Source organism: Ammodytes marinus (genome assembly GCF_949987685.1).
Source record: "Ammodytes marinus genome assembly, chromosome: 10".
Classification (NCBI taxonomy): domain Eukaryota; kingdom Metazoa; phylum Chordata; class Actinopteri; order Uranoscopiformes; family Ammodytidae; genus Ammodytes; species Ammodytes marinus.
In genome coordinates this window covers 32,247,108-32,257,079 of record NC_137214.1, presented here as the reverse complement: position 1 = coordinate 32,257,079, position 9,972 = coordinate 32,247,108, and positions in this window count along the sequence as shown.

The window sequence follows — 9,972 nt, the reverse complement described above, 5'->3', positions numbered from 1 at the left end:
ATCAATCTTTTGCTCATAATAACCTATTTATATTCCCCACAGCAGTCTGGCAATGCCTCGTTTTTAGCTCTATGGGTCTTGTGTTCTGACCCCCAGACTGTGTTTTAATCTAACTGGTTCTATCTGTCATTTGAATGTTAATCATTGAATATGAATTATATGTTGTATTTAACTCTTTGTGTGTCAAAATCATCAAGGTAAATCAAGTGGACTGGTGGATTTTTCATGTTTTATCAGCTTAGACTGTTTATCAACAGTGGGAACAAGGCATTGTGGGTATAAAAGTATTTTGGGCTTCAACAACATGTTGACAGATTTTACACCACACAAACCAGCACATAATAATCTGACCTGTTGTTGAAGTAGTCATCTCTGTTGTGGAAGTTTCTACCAGGAAAGAAAAATATTTGAAATGTTACATTTAATATACACCAAACTCGTTTATCAACAGTGGGAACAAGGCATTGTGGGTATAAAAATATTTTGGTCTTCAACAACATGTTGACAGATTTTACACCACACAAACCAGCACATAATAATCTGACCTGTTGGTGAAGTAGTCATCTCTGTTGTGGAAGTTTCTACCAGGAAGGAAAGATATTTTAAATGGTAAATGAAATATACACCAAACTCTTTGTGTGTCAAAATCATCAGGGTACATCATGTGGAATGGTGGATGTTTCATGGTAACTCAGACTGACCTTCACACCTCCAGACGGTGCCATTGCTCACACAGGTCTGAGCTGCACTGCAGGTATCACACACAGGTATTTTTGTGTTGACATCTGATTAGGAGCACAAAACAAATTAGTTCACAAGGGACTGAAGAACTAGACGTTTTAACTTTGTCCTTCAGCAGCTGAAGCCTCTGGATTTATTTATTTATAACCATTCAGGTACACGGAATTTTCTACACAGATACAAACAATTAATGGCAAAAACATATTAAAGAAGTCAGTGTTTCCGACAGGATTTTGCGATATTGGGACTGCCTCGTTTTTAACAGGACAAAGGGTTGGAAGCTAATAGTGTAGAAGTCAAACTTTGAAACTAATGTTTTCACTGATTTTAGTGATATTTTTAGCCGCTATCTCCCGGGCTAGCTTCGGGAACAGCATCGATCTTTTGCTCATAATAACCTATTTATATTCCCCACAGCAGTCCGGCAATGCCTCGTTTTTAGCTCTATGGGTCTTGTGTTCTGACCCCCAGACTGTGTTTTAATCTAACTGGTTCTATCTGTCATTTGAATGTTAATCATTGAATATGAATTATATGTTGTATTTAACTCTTTGTGTGTCAAAATCATCAAGGTAAATCAAGTGGACTGGTGGATTTTTCATGTTTTATCAGCTTAGACTGTTTATCAACAGTGGGAACAAGGCATTGTGGGTATAAAAGTATTTTGGGCTTCAACAACATGTTGACAGATTTTACACCACACAAACCAGAACATAATAATCTGACCTGTTGTTGAAGTAGTCATCTCTGTTGTGGAAGTTTCTACCAGGAAAGAAAAATATTTGAAATGTTACATTTAATATACACCAAACTCTATTTGGTAACACTTTACAATTAGGATATGTTGTTTTTTATGTTTTTTAATGCTAATTATGGTTAGTTAATGCATAGTTAATGCCTTTTAAGCATTAAGTAACTGTTAATGCTTAGTTGTTTACGGTTAGTTAATGATTTGCTAACTAATACTTAGTTAAGCATGAACTAAGCATAACAGTTAATGCTTAGTTTATGTTTATTAAGCATTTACCAGGCATTTAGTGACAGTTAGGTAATGATTAGGAAATGCTTATTAAGCCTCAATTAAGCATTAACTAACAGTTAGTGTTCCCTTGTTGTAAAGTGTTACTATCTTTTTGTGTCAAAATCATCAATTTGAATCATGTGGAATGGTGGATGTTTCATGTTTTATCAGCTCTGACTGTTTATCTACATTGGAAACAAGGTATTGTCGGTATACAAGTATTTTGAGCTTCAACCACATGTAGACAGATTTTACACCACACAAACCAGCTCATAACAATCTGACCTGTTGGTGAAGTAGTCATCTCTGTTGTGGAAGTTTCTACCAGGAAGGAAAGATATTTTAAATGGTAAATGAAATATACACCAAACTCTTTGTGTGTCAAAATCATCAGGGTACATCATGTGGAATGGTGGATGTTTCATGGTAACTCAGACTGACCTTCACACCTCCAGACGGTGCCATTGCTCACACAGGTCTGAGCTGCACTGCAGGTATCACACACAGGTATTTTTGTGTTGACATCTGATTAGGAGCACAAAACAAATTAGTTCACAAGGGACTGAAGAACTAGACGTTTTAACTTTGTCCTTCAGCAGCTGAAGCCTCTGGATTTATTTATTTATAACCATTCAGGTACACGGAATTTTCTACACAGATACAAACAATTAATGGCAAAAACATATTAAAGAAGTCAGTGTTTCCGACAGGATTTTGCGATATTGGGACTGCCTCGTTTTTAACAGGACAAAGGGTTGGAAGCTAATAGTGTAGAAGTCAAACTTTGAAACTAATGTAACATACCCTCGGGGATGTAATGGTAAAAAGACGCACGTAGTCCGGGCATTTTGGCTGAACAGCCTGGGCGCGGTTACTCCCCGCCTTATGGAGCGAATCTTTAGTGACCAGCACTTCCAATCACTACTGTTGTACCTCGATGACGTAATTGTATTCTCATCCTCTTTTGACCAGCACCTGATTCGCCTGCAGATGGTCTTATCTCGGTTCCGGGACTATGGGCTCAAGGTCAAGTGGAGCAAATGTTCGCTTTTCCAGCATGAAGTCTCCTATTTGGGTCACGTCATCTCAACACAAGGGGTGGCGACAGATCCGGGGAAGATTCGTGCTGTGGCAGAATGGCAGCAACCCGTGAACTTTAAAGAACTAAGGTCATTCATGGGCTTTGCAGGATACTACAGGCGGTTTGTGGAGGGTTTTTCACGGCTGGCAGCCCCCTTACATGCCCTTTCAGCTATTGGCTCCCCAAATACAGAAAAATCCAGAGGGGGTGTTCCGCCTTTCAAGCTACTGTGGAGTACCGAGTGTCAGGCAGCGTTCCAGGCTCTGAAGCAGCGGCTTATTTCGGCACCAGTCTTGGCTTATGCAGACTTCACCAAGCCATTTTTCCTAGAAATCGATGCAAGCCATCAAGGGCTCGGAGCGGTCCTGTCGCAGGACAGTGAGGATGGTAGCGATGAAGTTGGAGATGCTGGCGCTTAAGTGGGCAGTAACTGACAAGTTCCATGAGTATCTGCTTGGTCACAAGTTCACAGTCTTCACAGACAATAACCCCCTTAGTCATCTGAGAACTGCCAAACTGGGGGCCATTGAACAAAGATGGGTGTCTGAACTGGCCAGGTTTGACTTTGACCTGCAGTATCGGCCTGGGCGGCAGAATGGGAATGCGGATGGGCTGTCGAGACAGTATACTCAGAACAGAGGGTCAATGGAGGGTCCCGGGGTCCTGCAGTCACATGAGGAGGTCCAAACCTCACTCTCTGTAGGAGTCGATCAAAACCAGCACGTTTCATTGAATGGGATAGGGGCGTCTTCAAGCTTCCCGGTATACTCCTGTGACTTCTTAAAGGCTCAGCAACACGCAGATTCGGCCATCCAGGCATTCCTCAAGTACTGGACTCAGGGGAGGAGACCGGGTCCGGCGGAAAGAGCAGGAGAAAACCATAAGACATTGGAACTGGTGCGGCAGTGGGATAAGCTGGAGAGTGAGGGGGGTGTACTGTACCGCAAGCTACTGGACACAAGACGAGGCCGTATTAGGCAGGTGCTGCTTCCGCACAGTCTGCAGGGGGAGGTCCTTAGCCGGATGCATGATGGCCATGGGCATCAGGGGGTGGAAAGGACTTTCCAGTTGACCAGGGGCAGATGTTATTGGCCAGGAATGTATGGAGACATCGAACAATATTGTAAACACTGTGCCCGTTGTATTGTGGCAAAAGCCCCATTGCCTAGGGTAGTCACGGAGTGGGGGAGCTTGCTGGCGTCCAAACCATGTGAAGTGGTAGCAATGGACTTTACAGTATTGGAGCGATCCAGTGATGGTCGTGAAAATGTCCTTATCTTTACAGACGTCTTCTCCAAGTTCACTGTAGCGGTGCCCACCAGGGATCAAAAGGCAGGGACGGTTGCCAAGGCTCTGGTTAAGGAATGGATTCAGAGGTATGGAGTCCCCCAACGCATCCATTCCGATCAGGGGAGATGTTTTGAAGCCGAGATAGTAAAGAGTTTGTGTAGTGTCTATGGAATCCGGCAGAGCCGCACCACGCCTTACCACCCACAGGGTAACGGGCAGTGTGAGAGGTTCAATAGGACTCTACACGATCTGTTGCGGACACTTTCCCCCCCAAAAAAAAGAAGGTGGGTAGAGCATCTGCCCGAGATGGTGTTCGCTTATAACACAAGCGAACACTCCAGCACCGGATACACACCATACTTCCTCATGTTTGGCCAATCCCCTAATCTGCCTATTGACATTCTATTGGGGGTGGGAGAGGACGAGTTCAGCGGGGACATTGATGACTGGGTCCGTGAGCATCAGGTGCGACTGAGGGCTGCCCACCAAAGTGCCACAGTAAAAATGAAACAGGCTGCAGAAGCACGGAGAAGGTATCATGGCCCACCATCCAAGCAGAGCGCCCTGAAAGTTGGACAGTTGGTCTATAGGAAAAATCACAGTTTCCAGGGCCGACATAAGATTCAGGATCTGTGGATGCCGATGCCATTCGAAATCTTGGCACAGCCAGATCCAACGGCGGCAGTGTATACTGTGGTCCCAGTCGATGGTTCCTGTCCACCGAAGAACATTCACCGGATGGAGCTGCGGCCTTGTGGCCCGGAGCAGTCTTTGCTGGAAGAGCAGGGGGAAGCGGGAGATGCCCCCTTGGAGGAGGAAGGAGATCCAGATGGAAGAAAACGGGTCCTGCTCTTGCAAGCAGTTCCTGAGGAGTGGGAGGAGGAACTGTCGGAACCAGAGCTGCAGGGGCCACCAGAGTCTGAGCAGTTGGAGAGGGAGGAGCCAGTTCAGTCCCCGCTACTAGAAGAGGTTTCCATAGAGGAGGAACCAGAGCAGAGAGAGTGTAGGGAAGAGCTTTCGGAACCAGTGCTGCAGGAGTCTTCAGAGTCGGAGCAGTCTGAGGGGGAGGGGCCAGATCAGGCCCCAAAGCAGCTGCGGCGTACCACCAGGACAACGGCTGGGATCAATTCCAACCCCTTCAACTTACCAAGGTCTGCGGTGAGGAGGGGAGGGGTAGGGGGAGGGGCTGAGGCTCAGGTGGTGGCTCATACTAATCATCTTTGTCTGATAGCTCTTAGGGACATTATCTCTACCTTAGTCGGTAAGCTATATAGTGACCAATAGGCTGTGGATGGACCCTGTAGGTAACCCTTCAGATTTTTATTTGTGTTTGTTTTGTGTTTTTATCATCGGGACGATGATTTGTGTAAAGGGGGGTGAGTGTAACATACCCTCGGGGATGTAATGGTAAAAAGACGCACGTAGTCCGGGCATTTTGGCTGAACAGCCTGGGCGCGGTTACTCCCTGTATTACGGGAGCCAGTAGGTTCATGACGCTAATAAAGGGGGAGCGTCATGTCAATATGGCAGCTTCCTGGGTTTGTAAACAGTGCCGGGACTCGGCAGCGTGCGGGGAAGCCGATCCGTTGCACACAGAACTGTGAGTAGAGTGCGATTAAGCATGCTTCTGTTGGTATGGTCCGATGTGTGGTGTGTTTGATAAACGTGTGATTTGTGTTGTGATTGTAGCGGGCTGGGCCGGTGCGTTCGGGCTCGGGAGGCACTTGTTGACGCCAGTTCCCTGCAAACTTACTGCAAGGAAGGTACGAGATGTTTTAGGATTTATAATGTATTTTATATTCAAGGAATGACTTTTTTAGGATGTACTAATGTTGTGTTTTGTTTGTTTGTTGGCAGAGATGCTATGTCACTGTTTTCCCTGTCCATATGATACAAATTAAAGGAGTATATGATGTACAATTGACTTGCCTTTATTACTACTAGATTCTTAAAGTCCCGGGTGTTACACTAATGTTTTCACTGATTTTAGTGATATTTTTAGCCGCTATCTCCCGAGCTAGCTTCGGGAAGAGCATCGATCTTTTGCTCATAATAACCTATTTATATTCCCCACAGCAGTCTGGCAATGCCTCGTTTTTAGCTCTATGGGTCTTGTGTTCTGACCCCCAGACTGTGTTTTAATCTAACTGGTTCTATCTGTCATTTGAATGTTAATCATTGAATATGAATTATATGTTGTATTTAACTCTTTGTGTGTCAAAATCATCAAGGTAAATCAAGTGGACTGGTGGATTTTTCATGTTTTATCAGCTTAGACTGTTTATCAACAGTGGGAACAAGGCATTGTGGGTATAAAAGTATTTTGGGCTTCAACAACATGTTGACAGAATTGACACCACACAAACCAGCACATAATAATCTGACCTTTTGTTGGAGTAGTCATCTCTGTTGTGGAAGTTTCTACCAGGAAAGAAAAATATTTGAAATGTTACATTTAATATACACCAAACTCGTTTATCAACAGTGGGAACAAGGCATTGTGGGTATAAAAGTATTTTGGGCTTCAACAACATGTTGACAGATTTTACACCACACAAACCAGCACATACTAATCTGACCTGTTGTTGAAGTAGTCATCTCTGTTGTGGAAGTTTCTACCAGGAAAGAAAAATATTTGAAATGTTACATTTAATATACACCAAACTCTATTTGGTAACACTTTACAATTAGGATATGTTGTTTTTTATGTTTTTTAATGCTAATTATGGTTAGTTAATGCATAGTTAATGCCTTTTAAGCATTAAGTAACTGTTAATGCTTAGTTGTTTACGGTTAGTTAATGATTTGCTAACTAATACTTAGTTAAGCATGAACTAAGCATAACAGTTAATGCTTAGTTTATGTTTATTAAGCATTTACCAGGCATTTAGTGACAGTTAGGTAATGATTAGGAAATGCTTATTAAGCCTCAATTAAGCATTAACTAACAGTTAGTGTTCCCTTGTTGTAAAGTGTTACTATCTTTTTGTGTCAAAATCATCAATTTGAATCATGTGGAATGGTGGATGTTTCATGTTTTATCAGCTCTAACTGTTTATCTACATTGGAAACAAGGTATTGTCGGTATACAAGTATTTTGAGCTTCAACAACATGTAGACAGATTTTACACCACACAAACCAGCTCATAACAATCTGACCTGTTGGTGAAGTAGTCATCTCTGTTGTGGAAGTTTCTACCAGGAAGGAAAGATATTTTAAATGGTAAATGAAATATACACCAAACTCTTTGTGTGTCAAAATCATCAGGGTACATCATGTGGAATGGTGGATGTTTCATGGTAACTCAGACTGACCTTCACACCTCCAGACGGTGCCATTGCTCACACAGGTCTGAGCTGCACTGCAGGTATCACACACAGGTATTTTTGTGTTGACATCTGATTAGGAGCACAAAACAAATTAGTTCACAAGGGACTGAAGAACTAGACGTTTTAATTTTGTCCTTCAGCAGCTGAAGCCTCTGGATTTATTTATTTATAACCATTTAGGTACACGGAATTTTCTACACAGATACAAACAATTAATGGCAAAAACATATTAAAGAAGTCAGTGTTTCTGACAGGATTTTGCGATATTGGGACTGCCTCGTTTTTAACAGGACAAAGGGTTGGAAGCTAATAGTGTAGAAGTCAAACTTTGAAACTAATGTTTTCACTGATTTTAGTGGTATTTTTAGCCGCTATCTCCCGAGCTAGCTTCGGGAACAGCATCGATCTTTTGCTCATAATAACCTATTTATATTCCCCACAGCAGTCTGGCAATGCCTCGTTTTTAGCTCTATGGGTCTTGTGTTCTGACCCCCAGACTGTGTTTTAATCTAACTGGTTCTATCTGTCATTTGAATGTTAATCATTGAATATGAATTATATGTTGTATTTAACTCTTTGTGTGTCAAAATCATCAAGGTAAATCAAGTGGACTGGTGGATTTTTCATGTTTTATCAGCTTAGACTGTTTATCAACAGTGGGAACAAGGCATTGTGGGTATAAAAGTATTTTGGGCTTCAACAACATGTTGACAGATTTTACACCACACAAACCAGCACATAATAATCTGACCTGTTGTTGAAGTAGTCATCTCTGTTGTGGAAGTTTCTACCAGGAAAGAAAAATATTTGAAATGTTACATTTAATATACACCAAACTCTATTTGGTAACACTTTACAATTAGGATATGTTGTTTTTTATGTTTTTTAATGCTAATTATGGTTAGTTAATGCATAGTTAATGCCTTTTAAGCATTAAGTAACTGTTAATGCTTAGTTGTTTACGGTTAGTTAATGATTTGCTAACTAATACTTAGTTAAGCATGAACTAAGCATAACAGTTAATGCTTAGTTTATGTTTATTAAGCATTTACCAGGCATTTAGTGACAGTTAGGTAATGATTAGGAAATGCTTATTAAGCCTCGATTAAGCATTAACTAACAGTTAGTGTTCCCTTGTTGTAAAGTGTTACTATCTTTTTGTGTCAAAATCATCAATTTGAATCATGTGGAATGGTGGATGTTTCATATGTTATCAGCTCTGACTGTTTATCTACATTGGAAACAAGGTATTGTCGGTATACAAGTATTTTGAGCTTCAACAACATGTAGACAGATTTTACACCACACAAACCAGCTCATAACAATCTGACCTGTTGGTGAAGTAGTCATCTCTGTTGTGGAAGTTTCTACCAGGAAGGAAAGATATTTTAAATGGTAAATGAAATATACACCAAACTCTTTGTGTGTCAAAATCATCAGGGTACATCATGTGGAATGGTGGATGTTTCATGGTAACTCAGACTGACCTTCACACCTCCAGACGGTGCCATTGCTCACACAGGTCTGAGCTGCACTGCAGGTATCACACACAGGCATTTTTGTGTTGACATCTGATTAGGAGCACAAAACAAATTAGTTCACAAGGGACTGAAGAACTAGACGTTTTAACTTTGTCCTTCAGCAGCTGAAGCCTCTGGATTTATTTATTTATAACCATTCAGGTACACGGAATTTTCTACACAGATACAAACAATTAATGGCAAAAACATATTAAAGAAGTCAGTGTTTCCGACAGGATTTTGCGATATTGGGACTGCCTCGTTTTTAACAGGACAAAGGGTTGGAAGCTAATAGTGTAGAAGTCAAACTTTGAAACTAATGTTTTCACTGATTTTAGTGATATTTTTAGCCGCTATCTCCCGAGCTAGCTTCGGGAACAACATCGATCTTTTGCTCATAATAACCTATTTATATTCCCCACAGCAGTCTGGCAATGCCTCGTTTTTAGCTCTATGGGTCTTGTGTTCTGACCCGCTGACTGTGTTTTAATCTAACTGGTTCTATCTGTCATTTGAATGTTAATCATTGAATATGAATTATATGTTGTATTTAACTCTTTGTGTGTCAAAATCATCAAGGTAAATCAAGTGGACTGGTGGATTTTTCATGTTTTATCGGCTTAGACTGTTTATCAACAGTGGGAACAAGGCATTGTGGGTATAAAAGTATTTTGGGCTTCAACAACATGTTGACAGATTTTACACCACACAAACCAGCACATAATAATCTGACCTGTTGTTGAAGTAGTCATCTCTGTTGTGGAAGTTTCTACCAGGAAAGAAAAATATTTGAAATGTTACATTTAATATACACCAAACTCGTTTATCAACAGTGGGAACAAGGCATTGTGGGTATAAAAGTATTTTGGGCTTCAACAACATGTTGACAGATTTTACACCACACAAACCAGCACATAATAATCTGACCTGTTGGTGAAGTAGTCATCTCTGTTGTGGAAGTTTCTACCAGGAAAGAAAAATATTTGAAA